The sequence below is a fragment of the Theropithecus gelada genome, chromosome 5 (assembly GCF_003255815.1).
Source record: "Theropithecus gelada isolate Dixy chromosome 5, Tgel_1.0, whole genome shotgun sequence".
NCBI lineage: Eukaryota > Metazoa > Chordata > Mammalia > Primates > Cercopithecidae > Theropithecus > Theropithecus gelada.
The window spans coordinates 111,206,261-111,227,124 of record NC_037672.1 but is presented as its reverse complement, the minus strand read 5'-3'; the positions used below and the strand labels follow the sequence as shown (position 1 = coordinate 111,227,124).

At 36.9% G+C, this 20,864-nt stretch overlaps 1 protein-coding gene across 30 annotated transcripts in view; it reads left to right on the top strand.

The window, feature by feature from the left end:
- CAMK2D (calcium/calmodulin dependent protein kinase II delta) overlaps nucleotides 1-20,864 on the top strand; it is a 305,686-nt gene that overhangs the window by 62,668 nt on the left and 222,154 nt on the right. The window lies entirely within an intron of this gene.

Here is a 20,864-nt window from a genome sequence, read left to right as displayed (position 1 = left end):
TCTGTACTCTGTTCAGGTTGGCTCCCTTTTAGCTGCCTTTGCCAGTAGATAAGCCCAGGGATCACATTATATGTGTTGTCAGTTGATGGAATACCACTGAGAAACATCATTTCTTCTAGGCAATGTGGCAATATCTATCCAATGGAAATATAGATATAACCATTGCTCCATTAGGCATACTTCTAGAATTTATTATCCAGATATAATCCCAAAAATGTAGAAAAAGTAAACATGAAATTCCCCTCTTCTCTACCACTGGCTTACTTAATTTCACTCTCCAAAGTGAAATTGCTATCTGCATGTCTTTTCAGACATGTTTTATGACGATATAGCTATGTACCCACTTTTTAATATATGTAAATTGGATCGCATTCCGTAAACTGTTCTGCAATTAGCTTCTTTCATCTAACATGTCTTATACCTATCACAAAATATGTTTGGAAAGACATGCAGATAGCAGATGGTAATACTTTTGGAGAATGGGATTAAAGGAGCCAGGGTGGAGAAGAAGGGATTTTCTTGGTTACTTTTTCTTTTCTTTACTGTTTGAGTTGTTCTAGCAGTAAATATATTTGTAAAATATTTTAAATTAAAATACTATTAGGAAATTAAAGTATGTACGATAATAATAATGATGATAGTTAACATTTTATTGAGTTCTTACGATGGGCCAGACACTGCTGTGTACATACGGCATGTGCTTTTCCTCATTAAATTATCACAGAAACTGTACAAAGTACATCTATTGAGATCCCCATTTTATGGATGATGAATTTGAGCACAGAGAGATCTTTGGTTACATGTCGAAGTCAATGTATGAAGAAAGAGTCAAATAAAAGCATTGATATGGAATATAGATGGTATCCATGATGGTTTGACTTAACGGTTTTTCAGCTTTAATATGGTGCAAAAGTGATACACATTCAGTAGAAACTGTAATTTGATTAACCATACAATCATTTTGTTTTTCACTTTCAGTGTAGCATTCAATAAATTACATGAGATATTTAGTACTTTATTATAAAATAGGCTTCGTACTAGATGATATAGGCTAATGAAAGTGTTCTGAGCATGTTTTAAGGTAGGCTGGGTTAAGCTGTGATGTTGAGTAAGTTAGATGTATTAAATGCATTCTCGACTAAACAATATTTTTAACTTCTGATGGGTTTATTGGGATGTAACTCTATAATAAGTTGAGGAACATCTGTACTGCCATTTATAAATGAGTTCTCCTGTGTGATCCAGAAGAGTAAACATTGTGGCTGGCTAGTTTTGTGAACAGAAAGGAAGAAGCTGGGTTCTTTTAAACACCATGACTTCTGCAATTGTTCTTCAGAGTTTAATTCAAGGAGAAAATGGGCTGTTTGATTAATTCGAAGGACTTCTATTTGAGGGAGTCATTTTCAGAGGAAAAAAATCATCTGTGCTTTGGAATTTTTTTAAGGTATCTTAAAACAGAGAGGTATTATATGAGTCATTTCTCATAAGAACTGGCTTAGTATAGTAAGAAAGACTCCTTCTCATATTTTCCAAGATTATTGGTGGGTTGAGAGATGTCAGCAAATGATTTTCTCTGTTGCAGTAGTTATCCAAGTACAGAAAGAAGAAAATAGATAGTAGGCCAGGCATTTGAAAGTATTTTAGAATAGCAGTTCCTTCATTCAAGAGATATTTATTGTGTACCTCAGAAAGTTATAATTAATATATTTTTACATTCAAATTCAAACTCCTGGCTCTTGAAAATCTCTATAATCTCTTCCCTTTTTGTCTGTCAAGCTCTTCCTCCACTCTTCCAACAAACTGCATCTATTTAGGCGAGTTTCTTGATCATTCTTCTGTAACTATCTATGTAAGTAGTTGAGCTCCTTAAGCACAGGGATTATCTGTTGGTTCTTAGTGCCTCTGGTGTCTGTAGCATGGAAGGCTTAGAATGGCTAGTGAATGAACGAGTGAATAAATACATTCTTTTTTGTCTCCATGCTCTTGCATATACATGTTTCTATATGTAGATTTTGCCTTCCCTTCTTTCTTCAAAACCTTGAGACCAGAGTTAGTGTGCCTATAGTGAGATCCTCTTCCAGTACGACTGACCTCCTGGCTGAGATGCAACAGGTCTCTACTGCTTCCTGTACCAAATTAAGACTCCTTGGACATTAAGGGACATTGTGCTTCTTTGTATATCCAAGTGTTAGTTCTTATTATGCTGCTTTTCATACTACCGCAAAATGTGCTTATGCATTACCTTCTCTGTGCTCTGTAATGGGACCATCTTTCCATTAGATGCAGGGGTTATGAACATGACCTCTGGAGAGATGACCTGAGTTAGAATTCTAATTCTTCTACTTCCTAGCTTTGTGAAGGTTTCTTAAAGTCTCTACGGTTCAGTTCCCTCCTCTGGAAAACAATGAAATAGAAGTCTGCCTTTTGGAATTCATGTGAGGATTGAATAATCTATTAACGTGCTTAGAACAGTACCTGGCATATTGTTAGCATTCAAATGTTAGCCAATATTACTCTGTGGCTTCTGTGTATATTTTGTCTTATCTGTGATGAAGATGAGAAGGCAAGGGCTGCTTCTGGCCCCTACAAATACACTTACCTAATAGCTATTATCAATAGATATTAGAAGGTGGGTAATAACAACCCTTGAGATAAAAGGGGAGATGACTGAAGATTGATTTTTGGTGACTTTTTATGTAGAGACTTTTATTCGTCTCTTTTGCTTCTTAATGGATCCACTAACTTAATAAACAAATAATTATTGATTGTTATATGTGTTAGATACCATTCTAGGTCCTGGTGATATAGCAGGGATCAAAACAGAAGAAAATGCCTGCCTCCATGGAGCTTACGTTTTAGTCCTAAGTAAACTAGAAGTATGTGTGATGGTAATAGGGCTGTGGAGAAGAATGATGCAAGGAAAGGGGGCTAAGGAGTATATGTGTGTGTGTGTGTGTGTGTCTGTCTGTCTGTCAAGGGGTATGCATTGCAATTTTAAACATGATGGCTTAGCAAAGACCTCACTTAGTATGGTGCGTTTGAGAAAAGTTTTGAATGAGGTAAAGGAATAGTCATGTGGATATCTGTGGCAAGAGCTTCCTAAGCAGAGGTGTCAGGAGGTGCAAAAGTCCTGAGTTAGTAGCATACGTAATATACTCAAAGAGCAGCAAGGAGACCAGTGTGTTTGGAGCAGTGAATCAGAGGGAGAGTAATAGAAGATAAGGTAAGGGGCAGGGGCACAGCTCATACATCGCATTGAAGATCATGGCAAGAGCTATGTCATTTACACTGTGAGCAATGGGTACCATTTGGAAGGTTTTGTGTGCAGGGATAATGTTATCTGTCTTAGGAGGCAATGGGGTCAGTCTGACTACTTTGTTGAAAGTTGGTTGAAAGTAAACTGCAGGAAAGCAAGGGAGACAAATTAGGAGACTATTGAAGTGATCCAGGTAAGACAGTACTGGCTTGGACCCAGGGGGTTGTAGGGGAGGTGGTGAGAAGTAGTTGTATTATGGTTATGTTTTGCAAGCAGACCCCATAGGAGCTGCTGACAAATTGGAAATGGGGTGTGAGGGAAAGAATTGCCTCAAAGATAAGGTTTTTGGCCTGAGCAATTTAGCAGGCTGGAGTTGTCATTTACTGAGATGGGGAAAAGTGCAGGAACAATAGGTTTGGAGGGAAGGAACAAGAGCTAAGTTTGGTTATGTTAAATTTGATATGCCGTTTAGACATTCAAATGAAGATAGAGAGTTGACCTTGGATGTAGTCCAGAATTCAGGGGAGAAGTAGAGAGGTCACGTTTGGAGATAAAAATTCAGGCTTATCAATATATAGTATTTGAATCACTGAGACTGAATAGGAAATTATTTCAAAGTTTCTTCTAACTGTCATACCTTTTCCCCCCTTAGGTTATTTTTCTTTATTTTACTTACTCTTCTTACCCATCTTCCCATCCCACAAATTCCAAGGCAGAAGTTAGTCTTGTCGGTTATCATCCAGCTTGGGAGATGTGGAAGAACATTGTACTTTTCTTTTCTCACTTTGTGATGTGATCAGAGTAAGTGCTTATTGTAGTGAGGTGACAGCATCTTCTTGGTGACTATTAGGTTGTGATCAAATCATGTTCTAAATAGAAAGTGGAAACTTATTTTCATGTTCCTTTTATTAGCAGTATTTATTTTTCCATCAACCATATGCTAATAATTCATGAATCAATCTATAAACACTTAAAGAACACTGTGTGCCTGTACTGTGGATGATATAAGAGAAATACTAGTAAAAACTTCTGGCCTCAAAAAATTTGCTAATTAGTAGAAAGCCTGGTCTCACATAGTAAACCAATTAGAGCATAATGTACGATAACACTGAATTGTGCCTTAGGTTGTATGATGTGGCTTATAAGAAAAAGCTTATTAAAATTGATCTTTTGACATTTTTGACAATGTTCTTATAAATTACTTTCTTTTTTATCATATATGGATGGGATGAAGCACAGATTAAGACAAAGTGCACAGCAAAGGGAATCTGCCCCTCCTATCTGCCCACTACCCCACAGGTTTTGGTGATAATCCTGGGCAATGTTCCAGTCAAACCTGCCTCCCACTTCTCACTAAAGTTAGTGAACACGTGACCCACATTCCCCAAATAAGAGCCGCTTGTAAACGCCGATCTTGGCTTTTTCATTCATAGAGATATCTATTTTTTGAGAAATAGATAAAGCATTTTTTAGGGATGTGCAGGATGCCCTTTTTCTTAATTATTTACTTCTGAAAACATAAACACATTGGTGGCACTTAAAGGGCAGCTTCATTGCAAGAGCTGAAAGCATTAATGAGTTTGTGTTAATGCTTCATTAATAAATCAGCAGTAGCTAAGAAACTAGATCTTCTTTTTCCTGAAGTCTTTAATGTATCTTCATGCTCCATTAATCTAGGGGTCAGGAAACTCCTAAAGTTTGAGGTCAGATGATATCATATGGTATTTCCATTCTCTGAGCAAATCGGCTGATTCTTACACCCCTGTATTAATCCGCCTATCCGTAGATAAACTGGTTAGCTGATATGGATAATGAATGCATCTTTAATTTTCATGTGAGATTTTTAAGACTAACAAACATGCGAAGATTGTATATGGAGGAGGAGTGTTTTGGTTTTTGCTTGGTAATGCTACTCTAGCATGAATAAGTGAGTAGATACATTAAAACTCATTTTCATTTAGCTTTGGAATGCTTATAGAATGGTTTGTGGCAGATATCTCTTCCTATTTGGGTTCATTTTGATAGACATGAAAATTAGAAAATACTATTTAGATAGTGTAAAAAAGTAAAAAAGTATTTCCTTTCAGTAATCTCCAAAAAATTTAATCTAGACAAATGAAAGCATTTTTATTGATAGTAAAATATTGTTTTATTTTTATGCTTGTGTTTGGTGATAGCCATATCTGTCCTCAGATTTCACAGCAGATCTTTTAAGTTAGGTTATTAGGTCCTGAGTGAAAATTTCCAATAAATCTCTACTAACCTTTCAAAAAACAAACATTTCCATCCCAGTTGGAATGCAGGGAATATGAGAAACAATTAGACACAAGGAGAAGGGAAACAGGGCATTAGTTCTTTCTCCTCTGATATTTGCTGCCTTTACTTGATGTTTCCTTTTTCTCTATGAGGATCAGAGCTCGAGGAATATTTGGGTCTTTGCAAGTGAGTAGCTAATCTTTAGCAAGGTCTTAACTGAAGCTACCAATAAAAGGCAATATTTTAAATGCTTTACACTAATAAAGTCTCAGAAAAAATCTATTAGCATTTTGGAATTTAGCAGAACTAGCTAAGGCTCTCTTTGGCTTTCTTGACTTCCAGACTGCTCTCCTAGGAATTTTTTATGGGAGCTTTGGAGCTCATAAACTGTACAAGTGTTGCTTCTGACAATGTAATGAAAGCACACAGTCCAGGACTGCTGCTTGAGGAAATTATTTTAGGACTGGCTTTCTTATGACCCCTTACTCAGAATACTTCCTTGCCTTCCATTCTCTAGATGGTATCCCTCAGAAAGGTTGGCTTAGTACCAGCTTCTAGTACTTGCTGTAGACTTGTTTTATTTATTTTTTACATCTCCTGTAGGTCACAGGGAACATAAATGACTTCCTGTGGGTTTTTGCCTGAATATGGAAGTAAAAGTAAGAACTTTCATGAACCCTGTCTTTATGAAAACCATTATAAGCAGTTCTGCAAATTGTATTAATAGAACTTGAAAAGATTTAAGTGATAGTCAATGAAGATAATATTTCTAAGAATAATGTAAAATGTATATACTTGTATCCAGGGAATATATCAAGATAGATAGATAGATAGTTACACACACACACAGATATATACACTGAATATGTATGCATGTATGTATGAATATGTATGATATATGTATGTATGAATATGTATGTATGAATATATGTGTATATATATTCCCTGTTGCCAAATATTTTGTGGATGTATGTTTTCTATGAGTATTTAGGGCAACAGGAATTATAGTAGTACCATGTAAATGTAAATAATCAAAATTTAATATTACTCAAAATTTTCACAAACTTAGAAAATTATGGCCATATTTTAATGTAGGGAATGATATAAAATTGATATTACTTACTTTAAATATATTTTATCAGGAGGTCTAAGGATAACTGCATTCTCCTTAGATAGGGTTGAATTGGTGTTTTGATTTAGGAATGGAAGAAATATGGTCAATCGAGAACTCTTCTGCAGACACAAGGCACCTGGAATTTATGAAAGAACCTTGAGTGCTAGAGTAATCTTTTCTTAGTGAACAAGAGGTTAAAGATTGAGGCACTTAGCAAGAACTCTTAAATTATTCAGTGGTTTCCTCAGCAGCATTTTAATTCTTGCTCATGTAATTGTTTCATGGTTGACTTTATTCTTCTCATGTATTGCTATTTTTCTTTGTCCTTTTCTCAGGAATAGAAAGAAAATTTCATTAAAGCACAACACAGAATTATATTCATTGGCCACACTTCACAGAAGATTCATTGCATAATTTGGCCAGTTTCCCTCCCCACCCATTTAAATAGTGTGGCAAATATATTTGGTGGGATTTCCTCAACCATTCAGAAACATTTACTCCTTTTATTTTTATTTTTGTTTTATTTTTTGAGATGGAGTCTTGCTCTGTCGCCCAGGGTGCAGTGTAGTGGTGTGATCTCGGCTCACTGCAACCTCTGCCTCCCAGGTTCAAGTGATTTTTTTTGCCTTAGCCTCCTGAGTAGCTGAGATTACAGGCATTCGACACGATGTCTGGCTAATTTTTATACTTTTCATAGAGACAGTGTTTCACCATGTTGGCCAGGCTGGTCTCAAACTCGTGACCTCAAGTGATCCGCCCACCTTGGCCTCCCAGAGTGCTGGGATTACAGGCATGAGCCACCGGGCCCCTGACCCATTTGCTCCTTTTAGATCTAGATATATCAACAGAATGATTGTAGCTCAGGAAAATCTACTCAGCCTGATAGCATTACCTTTATTCCTTCCGTTAGCATGTGCATTTCTTTCCAGCTAGTTGTCCAATTCAGGAGGCACAGATAGCTGTAATCTAAAGTATATACCTTCATGTTCTAAACTCTGGGTAGAGCAAGTGTGGTACCTAAATCTAACACTCCATGCAAACTAGGTAGAGTTTTCAGTCTTGTAGTTTTTCAGTCAAAGTGTTGTAATGGGTGACCTGTGTCTTTTTAATATTAATTGAGGGTGCTCTACCCTTTAGTATCTTTTTTGTGACAGTGATGATGGTGAATTTCTGTCATGGATTCTGGTTGTTAGAGGTCCAGAGTGTTCTATTAAGGAATATTCTGTGTTGTAAATCCCAAGACAATTATGAATCTTAATTACTCTGTGCTTGTAATTACTTCTTTAGTGTAATAAATTAATCTTAGTTTATGTCTGAGCATTTTGGGTCTCAGGGCTTTCATAAACAACCTCTCATGTTTCCTGTGTGATCTGTTACTGTTTTCAAGAGAAGTGTTCAGAAAGAGAAGACAACTGGCCCCAAACTGTGTGGAAACTAATAAATACAGAACAGCCATTCTTGAATTTTACTCTCACAATAGCTTATAATTCTAGCAAATTACACAGTGCATAATAAAATCAGTGAATATGTGAATACATTAATTCAAATTAAAACTTGCCTAGGACTGATCTGGAAATTGTTCAACATTAGTAAGAAAGCATAAGATATGTTTAAATGGGGGAGAAGTCTAATCATCATACATGGAAAAAAGATAAGGAAGTTGGGAAATGTGAAATAATATAGACATCATTTAGTAGATATTTTGAAAAATACAACTTTGGCTCTTAAATAATAATAAAATGTATAATTAAATACTCTTGCCTCAGTTTATCCAAGGTGATACTTGTTTGGAGGCATAAGACTAAAGATCAGTGTAGGAACACATCTGCTCAGGGGGACCTTTGTTCCCACAATTGGAAGCTCATTTTTTTAAATTTAAATTTCCTCCTTCAACATCCTGGAACCTCCTTCCACATCCTGGAACCTCCTTCCATAGATTTTTTTCTTAGATAATATAGGAATTCAGATGAGATGTATTATTGGTCCGAGTAGTGGAAGTTATAGACCTGTGACCTTGTGTTCTCCCATCACAATTTTACCAACACCTTCAGTAGTATGAATTCAGGAACGGAGGTTGGGTTGCATTGGAGGTGAATTATAAATCATGTTAAATTGTTCAAGAATTTTCTTTTGTTTTCCTTGGTCATCAAATTTTGAGGTTTACAAGATTTTGTTCTTTTCTTTGTTTGAACTACTTTTTGTTTTTATCATGCCTGATCTGGCTTCATTTTGTCATTTTTCATGGAGGTTTTTTATGTCACCTATTTGCCCACCAAGGTATTGGTGGTATTCAAACTTAATGTTATTTCTTTTGTGGTGGCTTGGTTATATGTTCAAAAAATGTTTATTGAGTGCTCATTATGTTTGGCACGTTTCTAGACTTTGAAGAAACAGTGGTAAACAAGACAACGTGTTCCCTGCCTTCAAGAAGTTAGTGTTCTTGTGGGAATGGAAAAATGGTGGGGCATGAGAACAGATTTCTTTTATACAAGTTGTCAAATAAAAATGTGATAATTTCAAATTGTAGTAAGTGCTATGAAGGAAATAACAAAGGTAATGTGATTCAGATTAATAAAATGATAGTGGGTCTGCTTGAGAAAGAACAGTAAGGGAAGGTGAATTGGTAACATTTAAGCAGAGGCCTGAATGCTGAGAAGGAGCTACCTATGGAAAAAACAAGGGGAGAATATTTAAGCCAGAGAAAAAAGGAAGTGCAAAGTTCCTGAAAGAATAAGAAGGACAGGATGGAGGCAAAGAAAGGGCACTAATGTATCTGGAGTATAACGAACAAAAGGGAAAGTTGAATAAGATAAGGTTGGAGAGAGAGGGAGTAGCTAGTTTAATAGGAACTTACAGATCTTGAATCTTAGATTGGGTTCTGCATGAAACAGACTCTGGAGTGGAGATCTGCAGGAACAAATGTAACTGGGGAGTTCTCTTGTTCTCAGCATGAAACTGCTTTGTTCATGCTCAGGGTAAGGCTGGAGGAAGTCAGCTTCCTGAGAGATTGACAAGTGTAGGAAATTAATTGAAAAATAATTTTCTTTTTTGTTCTAATTTATCCTTTTAACCTTTTTTTTTTTTTTCTCCTCTGAGATGGAGTCTCGTTCTGTCACCAGGCTGGAGTGCAGTGGCACAATCTCAACTCACGGCAACCTCCGCCTCCCAGGTTCAAGCGATTCCCCTGTCTCAGCCTCCCAAGTAGCTGGTACTACAGGTGCCCGCTACCACGCCCGGCTAGTTTTTTGTATTTTTTTATTAGAGACGAGGTTTCACCATGTTGGCCGGGATGGTCTCGATCTCTTGACCTCGTGATCTGCCCTCCTTGGCCTCCCAAAGTGCTGGGGTTACAGGTGTGAGCCACTGCACCCAGCCATCATTTTTTTTTTAAACGTGCTCTTTCCTCTTTTTTGCATCTTCTTTGTATATTAATCTGTTTTTGCTCTTTTTTCTTCAATGGTCATTTTTGGGGTACATGATTGATTTTGAGAGAGACTGAAGACGGTTAAATATCTCTTAGTTTTTTAGACAAGAAGCAATAATGAGGTGGCCTAGGTTAGTGGAAGCTGGAAAGCAAAGATGAGATGGACTTGAGAGATGTTATAGGGTCAGGAAGTTGACAATTCTGTGACTGAATGCAGGATTGAAGGAAACCAAGGAGTAAAGGTGAGGAAATCAGTTGGGGCAATAGGAACTAGAAGAGGATGAGTTCTGTTCTGTGGAGGGTCCTTCTTAGGTACCTCGTAGGACAGCCATCTGGAGATGGACCTCTGGCAGCTGGAAATGTTTAGAAATCAGAACAGAGGTCAGGCTAGAGACACAAATTTTAGAAACGTGTATGAAGGTGATAATTTTGTAAATAGATGAAGGTTGCTATGCCATTTTTAATGTCAAGTATATATAGCAGAGAGCATGTCATTTAACTGAAAAATGGTGGAAAGCTATTTTATTCTCACATATTTAAAGATTGGGCATAGTTAGAAAGGTGAATGCACCCTCCCTCCCACTAAAGCTTCTAAGCCCTTTTGAGTGAAGTTAGTACCAGATGAAATTCTGGGAACACACAGACCTCCTTGTGAAGGACACACGTTTGGCAGATACAAAATGTTAAGGAGAGATCCATTAGTTTGCTTCATGCTGCTTTTGGATGGCAAGAATTTTGGACTGTTTTGCAATAGCTATAGTTTTGTTAGATTACATTGGAGTGCAGAATTTTCTGGAAGGCCTTTTCAGATTTAGGAACCCTGGGAAATCAGTCATTATTTAGTAATTAAGAGAATTAAATGCTTTTATTTTGCTGAGCCTGATCTACCTAGTGACTGTTTTATTTCTCTCTGTGTGTTTCATTTTGAAAATATAAATATTATTCTGTGTACTGCTTTATTAGTTATAATTCATGTATCATTTTGTAACAGAGAAGTATCTTAAATTGTAATGTTTGCACAAGATTCTCTGTGATGATTGAACCAAGAAGAGATGTAGGAAACAGATAGGGTGCCTGGGGATTTAATATTTCATTTTAAAGACAAAGGAGAATAAAAATAGTCCGTTTGTATTTGGCCGCTTTTATATTACTGACAAGAACAGTCAGAAGCTCCCCATTTTCAGCTGGTGGTTGGGTGTCCAAGGAATTCTTGAGTTTCTTATTTCGTATGAAGCATGTGCCAGATAAAAACCCTGAGAGACTGAAAGTTTCCTTGTTTAGTCATAAGATAAACCGGCTTCTTACTTGTACAAACCATATTACTACCCTTTGTCTGACTTATTGATTTTGAGTTCGAGGGCAGTGTCCATTGGTCCATTTCAGTCACTAGTGCACCTAATAAAAGGCCTAACAGATTTTTAGGCTGTCAGTGTTTGCATGCTAGTTGGTTAAGCCATCTGAATAGGATTTAATTGATGACCTGGCTTGCCCTTAAGAAGAGGGTTTGTGACCACAAGCCACAGAAAATGACATGTAAGGCCAATTGATGGTTAGTAAGTCAAAAAACATCCCATCACCCATTTTGTGTGAATGTTGTATTACTAGGGTTTTACTTGGGAACATATAAAAAGGTTACTACATACTCCAATGTTTGTTTTTCCTCCACTTCAGTAACACCTGAATGGAAATCTAACATGAGGACTGTTGAAATTATTTTTTTCAAATGTGGAAGGGAGAAGAAAGTTAATAATTTTCCATACCCAGATTAGAAAGGTCACAATCATACACATTCAAAGAAGAGAATGCCTGTGCTCCTAGGGCTCCTGGCTGGTTACCAGGTGAATTTTGCAAACGTTTTATTATGTACATAGTTGATTTTTTTTTTCTTTCCTGGGAGACTTCTATCCATTAATCTGGAGTTTTACATTTTGGAGCTATATTTTTTTGGTCCCACCTACCTATATTATTTTAAAAAGATATCTTTATTTTAAAATTGAGTAATTCGAAGTGTGTGTGTGTATGTGCGTGTTTATACACATATCTGTATTATAAATAAGAAAGGTGCTTAATAAGTTTGTCTTAAAACTCATGAAAGCTTGGCATAAAATCTCACACTAATCAATATGGATGAGAATGACTCTCATTGAGAAATAAGGGCTGATGGCTTTTTCCTCAATGACCATATTAAAAATATATTGAGAGCATTGTAGGACTCCAGATACTTGGGTTGTGGCTCACAATTTTTACAGAATTAATTTCCAAAATTCTTGATTACTCCAGGAGGAAATTTATTCCAGAAGTAAGCTGTGTGCTTCTTTCTTAAATTTAAAGGTTAATGCATCAAAGGTATAATAAAAATCATCTCTTACAATTAGAGATCCTAAAGAAATGTTTGAATTATTAGGGAAATTAGAAGGATACCTTACTTAAGATTTTGAGAGTTTTGTTGCTGGCAAAGAGGAGAAGTAAAAAGTTAATTACTTTTGTAAGAGAAAACTTGGGAACATATGTATGTCCCTGTACCTTTTCAGACATGTAAGCAATATTTAGGTATTTTTACAAAGAATGAGATAAAGTACAGAAACCGACACTACTACAACCGTGGTGGAAGACACTACTACAAAGATAGTAGACGTGAATGAACTCCCATTCACAATAGCTTCAAAGAGAATAAAATACCTAGGAATCCAACTTACAAGGGATGTAAAGGACCTCTTCAAGGAGAACTACAAACCACTGCTCAGTAAAATAAAAGAGGACACAAACAAATGGAAGAACATACCATGCTCATGGATGGGAAGAATCAATATTGTGAAAATGGCCATACTGCCCAAGGTAATTTATAGATTCAATGCCATCCCCATCAAGCTACCAATAACATTCTTCACAGAATTGGAAAAAAACTACTTTAAAGTTCATATGAAACCAAAAAAGAGCCTGCATTGCCAAGTCAGTCCTAAGTCGAAAGAATAAAGCTGGAGACATCATGCTACTTGACTTCAAACTATACTACAAGGCTACAGTAACCAAAACAGCATGGCACTGGTACCAAAACAGAGATATAGACCAATGGAACACAACAGAGTCCTCAGAAATAATACCACACATCTACGGCCATCTGATCTTTGACAAACCTAACAAAAACAAGAAATGGGGAAAGGATTCCCTATTTAATAAATGGTGCTGGGAAAATTGGCTAGCCATAAGTAGAAAGCTGAAACTGGATCCTTTCCTTACTCCTTATATGAAAATTAATTCAAGATAGATTAGAGACTTAAATGTTAGACCTAAAACCATAAAAACCCTAGAAGAAAACCTAGGTAATACCATTCAGGACATAGGCATGAGCAAGGACTTCATGTCTAAAACACCAAAAGCAATGGCAACAAAAGCCAAAATTGACAGATGGGATGTAATTAAACTAAAGAGCTTCTGCACAGCAAAAGAAACTACCATCAGAGTGAACAGGCAACCTACAGAATGGGAGAAAATTTTTGCAATCTACTCATCTGACAAAGGGCTAATATCCAGAACCTATAAAGAACTCAATCAAATTTACAAGAAAAAAACAAACAACCCCATCAAAAAGTGGGCAAAGTATATGAACAGACACTTCTCAAAAGAAGACATTCATACAGCCAACAGACACATGAAAAAATGCTCATCATCACTCGCCATCAGAGAAATACAAATCAAAACCACAATGAAATACCATCTCACACCAGTTAGAATTGCAGTCGTTAAAAAATCAGGAAACAACAGGTGCTGGAGAGGATGTGGAGAAATAGGAACACTTTTACACTGTTGGTGGGACTGTAAGCTAGTTCAGCCACTGTGGAAAACAGTGTGGCGATTCCTCAAGGATCTAGAACTAGAAATACCATTTGACCCAGCCATCCCTTTACTGGGGATATATCCAAAGGATTATAAATCATGCTGCTATAAAAACACATGCACATGCACACGTATGTTTATTGTGGCAGTATTCACAATAGCAAAGACTTGGAATCAACCCAAATGTCCATCAATGACAGACTGGATTAAGAAAATGTGGCACATATACACCATGGAATACTATGCATCCAGAAAAAAGGATGAGTTCGTTTCTTTTGTAGGGACATGGATGCAGCTGGAAACCATCATTCTCAGCAAACTGTAGCAAGAACAGAAAAGCAAATACCGCATGTTCTCACTCATAGGTGGGAATTGAACAATGAGATCACTTGGACACAGGAAGGGGATCATCACACACCAGGTCCTATTGTGGGCGGGGGGGTGGAAGGGATAGCATTAGGAGATATACCTAATGTAAATGACGAGTTAATGGGTGCAGTACACCAACATGGCACATGTATACATATGTAACAAACCTGCATGTTGTGCACACTTACCCTAGAACTTAAAGTATAATAATAAAAAATTAAAAAATAAATAATAAAAAAGAAAAAAAAGATAGTAGACAACTTCATATGTAGATAAATTTCAATTATTTGGCATTTACTATCTGAAATTATTTTGATAAATTCTTCCCATTTCTTTCAAGGTAAAAATTAAATTTTAATAGCAAAGATCTTGCTTAGAATCAAATACATTTTAGTGACGTGGCATTTATTCATTATTCATTTAGTTTATCGCCTTTTTTTTTTTTTTTTTTTTTTTTGAGACAGAGTCTCTTTCTGTTGCCCAGGCTGGAGTGCGGTGGCACAATCTCAGCTCACTGCAATCTCCGCCTCCCGAGTTCAGGCGATACTCCTGCCTCAGTCTCCTGAGTAGCTGAGATTGCAGGTGCGTGCTACCACACCCAGTTAATTTTTAAAATATTTTTGATAGAGACAGGTTTCACCATGTTGGCCAAGCTGATCTGGAACTCCTGAATCAAGTGATCTGCCCCCCTTGGCCTCCCAAAGTGCTGGGATTACAGGCGTGAGCCACGGTGCCCAGCCCTAGTTTATCATTTTAGTTGTCAATTTTCATAGAAAAAAAATGAGGAAATATTAACTAAATGTTTATCTTTCCTGGTTACCAAAGATATCCGTTATTGAGTGTAGTAAATGAACAATTTTCAGGAATTGTACGTAGAAATGCACTCACAGATTCATTTAATTTTTACAGATACAATTTTCATTAGCCTCTTAATTGGAATCCTTGCCTGTAGACTTTCTTTTTTTTTGTTTTTTTTTGAGACAGAGTTTCGCTCTTGTTACCCAGGCTGGAGTGCAATGGTATGATCAGGGTTCACTGCAATCCGCCTTCCAGGTTCAAGCAATTTTCATGCCTCAGCCTCCCACGTAGCTGGGATTACAGGCGTGCGCCACCACATCCAGATAATTTTGTATTTTTAGTAGAGATGGATGTTTCACCATGTTGGTCAGGCTGGTCTTGAACTCCTGACCTCAAGTGATCCACCTACTTCAGCCTCCCAAAGTTCTAGGATTACAGGCATGAGCCACTGTGCCTGGCCCTTGCTTGTAGACTTTCATTCTCTGGTTCCATATTCTACAATATCATCAGCCCTATTTCTCAAAAAAAGCATTGTTTATATTATAGCATCAATTAATTGCATTGACATGAAATTAAAATGTCTCTACTTGTCACTTCTTGTAATATTACCTAATTTTGTTATTCTCTAATTTTTCACAATTTATAGACCTAATTTATTACCTTTCATGGGCTCATGTGTTTCCTATTTAAAGTCTGAAATGTGGCCAGGTGCAGTGGCTCATGCCTGTAATCCCAGCACCTTGGGAGGCTGAGTTGGGAGGATCACTTGAGGCCAGGAGTTCAAGACCATCCTGGGCAACATGGTAAAACCCCATTCCTACCAAAAAATATGAAAATTAGCCAAGTGTTGTGGCACACACCTGTAGTTCCAGCTACTCGGGAGGCTGAGGTGGGAGGGTTGCTTGAGCCCTGGGAGGCAAAGGCTACAGTGAGCAGAGATCATGCCACTGCACTACAGCCTAGGTGACAGAGTGAGACCTTGTCTCAAAACAAAACAAAACAAAACAAAAAGTCAGAAATGTAAGTCACTTGTATCTGTTCCAATGATACAAGGTGGTATCAAGCATTCTTACACATGATGGTGGTCTTAGAAAATCATTTAGAGGATGCTAGGAGAAAAATTGAGCTGCCATTTGGAAAGGCTGCTGGATTTGGCGACTCCCTCCTATCATTGCTTTGCTCTCTCCAGTTGCCTTGCTAAAGAGAATCAACAAAGAGAGAAGGACTTTGCTCAGTCCCTTCTGCCTTAGCAGCCTGTCTGGTCATCTGCTGCCAGCTATTTCCAGGGAGAGATGAGGAGCAGCAGGCCTGTGCTCTCAGGCCCTCAGGGAATGCACTGCCTCCCATGAGACAGAGTGGGGCTGTTGCTTGTGTCATTGCTGCAGCACATTATTTGAACCTGACCTCAAGACTTGGATTTGCTCAGTTTATTTTTAGAAGTAATGACAGTATAGCACTTTGAGGACTGAATGTTATTTCTAGACAAGAGTAATACTATTTTTCTGAGAAGTAGAATTTCAGTATTTTAAATGGATTTTTTGGTAAAGATTTCTGAAGCTTTTCCAGTAACTGAAACCTTCTAGACAGAAAGGCAAGATGGGACATAGTGTGCAGTGTGCATCCTCTATTCCTGCTGACCTCAGTCTCTGAGAGTGTGACTAGATGCTGTTACCGAGCAGCTGCGTAGTCATCTTCTTCCCTTGTTCTGAGCAAGTCCTCTGTTACACAAAGAAGAAAACAGCAGTCATTCTCTTCAGTCATTTACCTTCCAACTTACTAAATTTGAAATTATCATTATACATAAAGTCCATACAGGGTTGTCTGTAGGGAGTATTTTTGTTTTTATGTGTTATATTCTGGTGTATCTATGAGCTTGCCTAAGAGATTTGGAGATACATACACATGCATATACATACATGTGTCTGACTTTTTATGTAAATATATTTTGTATGATGTGTTAGTTTATATGATACATGGCTATCCAGTGTGGATATCTCTACAAACAAATGCACTCACAGATGTGTTTAATTTTTACAGATACAATTTTCATTAGCTTTCTAATTGAAGGCCCTGCCTGTAGACTTTCATTCTCTGGTTCTATTGTGTACTCCACAGTGTCATCAACCCTGTTTTTCAAAAATAGCATTCATAGCCAGCACTTTTGTTGCTTCCTATATGCCAGGCACTGTTGTAACTTTTTATATATAAGTCTCTCAACAATTCCGTGAAGTAGGTACTGTTAGCATCCCCATTTTACAGAAGAAGAAACTGAGGCACAGAGAGGTCAAAAAGCTCACTCGAGGTCACAAACAATCCTAAGTGGTAAAGTCAGTCTGAACCCAAGCAGTCTAATTCTAAAATCTGTACGCTTAACTACAATATTGTGTTGCAACAAAATCTGGTTCCTCATGCCTCTGATCAAAACCCATATTTCTTTTAGCAGAAAGTCTTAATATATTAGCATATAATTAATTTGTTAGCTTTTTATGGTTCTCCCTGCTCACATTTGAGGTTGTTGTCCACAGGCAAGTATATCAAACTATTGCTGTTCTCCAAACCTTCCAAATAGTTTTCTGACTCTGTGATGTTAATCATGCTATTCCTTTTATCTGAAATTTACTTCATCTTTTTCTAACCAGAAAACCCTTATTGATTCTTCAAATCCCGTATCAGCCTTCACCTCTTTTATGCCTTGTTATATTGCATTTTCTCTTATCTGTGTTCCCGTAGCACTTACTAAGTAACTCTGGTTTTGATGCTTCTCTCATTGTATGGTGGTGTTTATTTGCCCTTAAGTGTCATGTGCTCTTCATTGGGAGTACCATGTCCCCTCTGCTGATTTCATTCAACTGTCTAGTATCCAGATTCACCTCTCAGCCATGCTCCTGTATCATCGGTGCTGCTCTGCGGTGCTGTCTGGTTTTCAGTCACAGTTTCCTGTGCAGGTGGTGGAGGATTTTGAAATGCTTGAAACTGAACCATTACACCCACTTGAGAGAGTTTCTTTTGTCTGTGTACGATAGGAAGTGGGTGGGGAAAAATAAGTGCACACAGCCTATTACCTGGAGTTGAGATCACCAACTAAATGTCATGAATAGGGTAAAATAACACATATTAGTTGTGTTTAAAATATTTCACTCCTCGGATTTCTATTCATTCTTCACTTTAATTTAGAAAGGCAGTTTTCTGATGTTGGATGAGCATTAACTAATTTCCAAATACCTTCTTATTTGTTTTCTGCATTATATAGATCATGTGACTCAAGTGTATTTAAGGTAGCTAGCAGATGACTGAACATGATGAAACTAAGAGTATTTTATTTCTCTAAGTAAAGCAGTGAATGCAGATGGGTTTATTATAGTCATAGGGCCCCATGTACTTTAGTCCTTATTTCTTCCAGCAAAACTTCGATGACTAATTTTGACTTCAATTGAAGAATATTTTATTTAAAACATTTGCTTAGAATAATAGTCATTGTAAAGGAACACTTTTCTTGTGTTTACTGAACCAAATGCTAAGATAATACAATTCCTAATTTTCAAATTATAGATATTTTGCATAATTTTAGTAAAATAGATATGAGAAAGATTGGAGATTATGTGAGGATTCTAGGTACTTGAGTTGGAGTAGAGGAGAAAGAAGGAGGAAATGGCCTATTCATAATTGCATTGTAATTTTTTTCAGTCTTGAGCAAGAAGTTGAAGTCTGAATGGTACTGAAGTAAATGAGAGATTCAAATCCAAAAGAAGAAAAAATACTCATTATAAATTTTGAAAGTGCATAAAAATGGTGAATAATATTCTGAAATTTGAAAAAATAAATGAAGCTATATTTTAAAATTTAATTTATAAAAATCTGAGTGACTTTTTAATAAATTACAATATGAAATTATAAATTTATAGGAGAAATTAATTTTTCACATATAAAAATACATTTTAGTAACTTTCTCATATACCTTCCTCTTCTTTTAAAGCAGTTTATATTTGGAATTTTTTTTTTTAAATGAATAAATTAAAACTGAAGATTGCTCTTCGTTTTATATCAAAGCAACTAAAACATTTAGCTCCTATTCTGTGATGCAAAGTTTATACGTAATCTGACTTAATTCCTGCAGTTACCTGTACAGCATTATCATCTTTCATCATATATGCATGGAAAATTAAGCTTAGCAATTTCCCCAGAAAGGAAAGGGTAGAATAGGATTTAAACTCAGATCCACTGTTCCTGTATCCCATGCTTTTTCTACTATATTTTGGTAGAGAATATTAGTTTTGAGTATAGATATCCTTTGTGCTGGAGAAACCAGCAAACTGGAATTAAAAACTATTCAAATGATAAAATGGAACTGGAAAAGGCTGTTTTTTTTTTTTTTAATTAAATATGTTTCCTGGCATATGTAAAACAAGTCCTTTAAATAAAATATTCATATTTCAGTTGTCATTTAAATCTCAGTAGAGAGTTTGATTAAATAATGGATTATCTGGGTGTCTTTATCCGTGATCTTTGCCCCTGAATTTATGATCACTTATTTTTACAGCATGGAATTAACTCAGCATAAAATTTGAGGTAAGATTTTATTACTCAAAATAGTCTTGAAGTTTTCTGGGATTGGTGAATGTTTTCTTGGGACTAGCCATGTCACTCACTATCTTTGCACTGAAAATGAAGACTATACAGTATATTAGTCCATTCTCATGGTGCTATTAAGAACTGCCCAAGACTGGGTCATTTATAAAGAGGTTTAATTGACCCACAGTTCCACATTGCTGGGGAAGCCTCAGGAAACTTACAATCATGGTGGAAGGGGGAGCAAACACATCCTTCATCACATGGCAACAGGAGAGAAAAGTGCTGAGCAAAGAGGGAAAAGCACTTTATAAAGCCATCAAATCTCATGAGATCTCACTCACTATCATGACATCATGGGAGTAACCACCCCCATGATTCAGTTACCTCCCACCAGGTCCTTCCCCTGACATGTGGGAATTATGGGAACTACAATTCAAGATGAGATTTGAGTGGGGACACAACCAAATCGTATCATACAGTGTGTCTCATTTTTCACTTTTTATACAGAAGTATTGCACATAATAGGAAGAATAAAGGGAAGGAAATATAGGTTAAAGATGACTATCAGTAAAATGTAATATTTGTGTAATATTTGTTTCAGTAAATGTAGTCAACAGGGAGCTCAGAAATACCTGGGTCTTCCAGTACTTCGTAATTTAGTGAATGATTATAGGAAAATTACAGAAATCCTTTTGTACTTCATTCTTTCTGATTCCTAATTTAGGGGAATGGTCTTTGAGACCTACCTTCCTTACAGGGAGATGGTGAAGACTAATTAGCCCATGCTAGCCAAGTTCCCAGTGCTGCCCCAGAGAAAGGTGTTCCATAAATCAGACCTGTGGTTAAAAGGCCTTCATTTGTGTCTAGTCCTTGCACAGGATGGTGCCATCACTCCATATCCTAATGGGAGTCATCCACATTCAGGCCAAGGACAGGTTTTTCCATAGCACAAAGAACATTTGTTCTATGTGACTAGGCAGATTTCCTCCTCTGAGTGCCTCAGTGTCCTCATCTATCAAAGCAGCAGTCCATAGCCAGATAATTCCTAAGAGGAACTTACCCTAGAATTGCTCTAATTTATATCTTTTTGTTTGTTTGTCCCACTCAGCTTCTTGAACCTATTACACTTTTTTTTTAAGCTCATGTCCTATGAAAGAACTGTAACAGACATAGAGATAGACCATTCAGATGCCCCTCCAAAGAAGGCAGTCAGCAGAGCCTCCAGCAGTCAGGGTCAGCTTCAG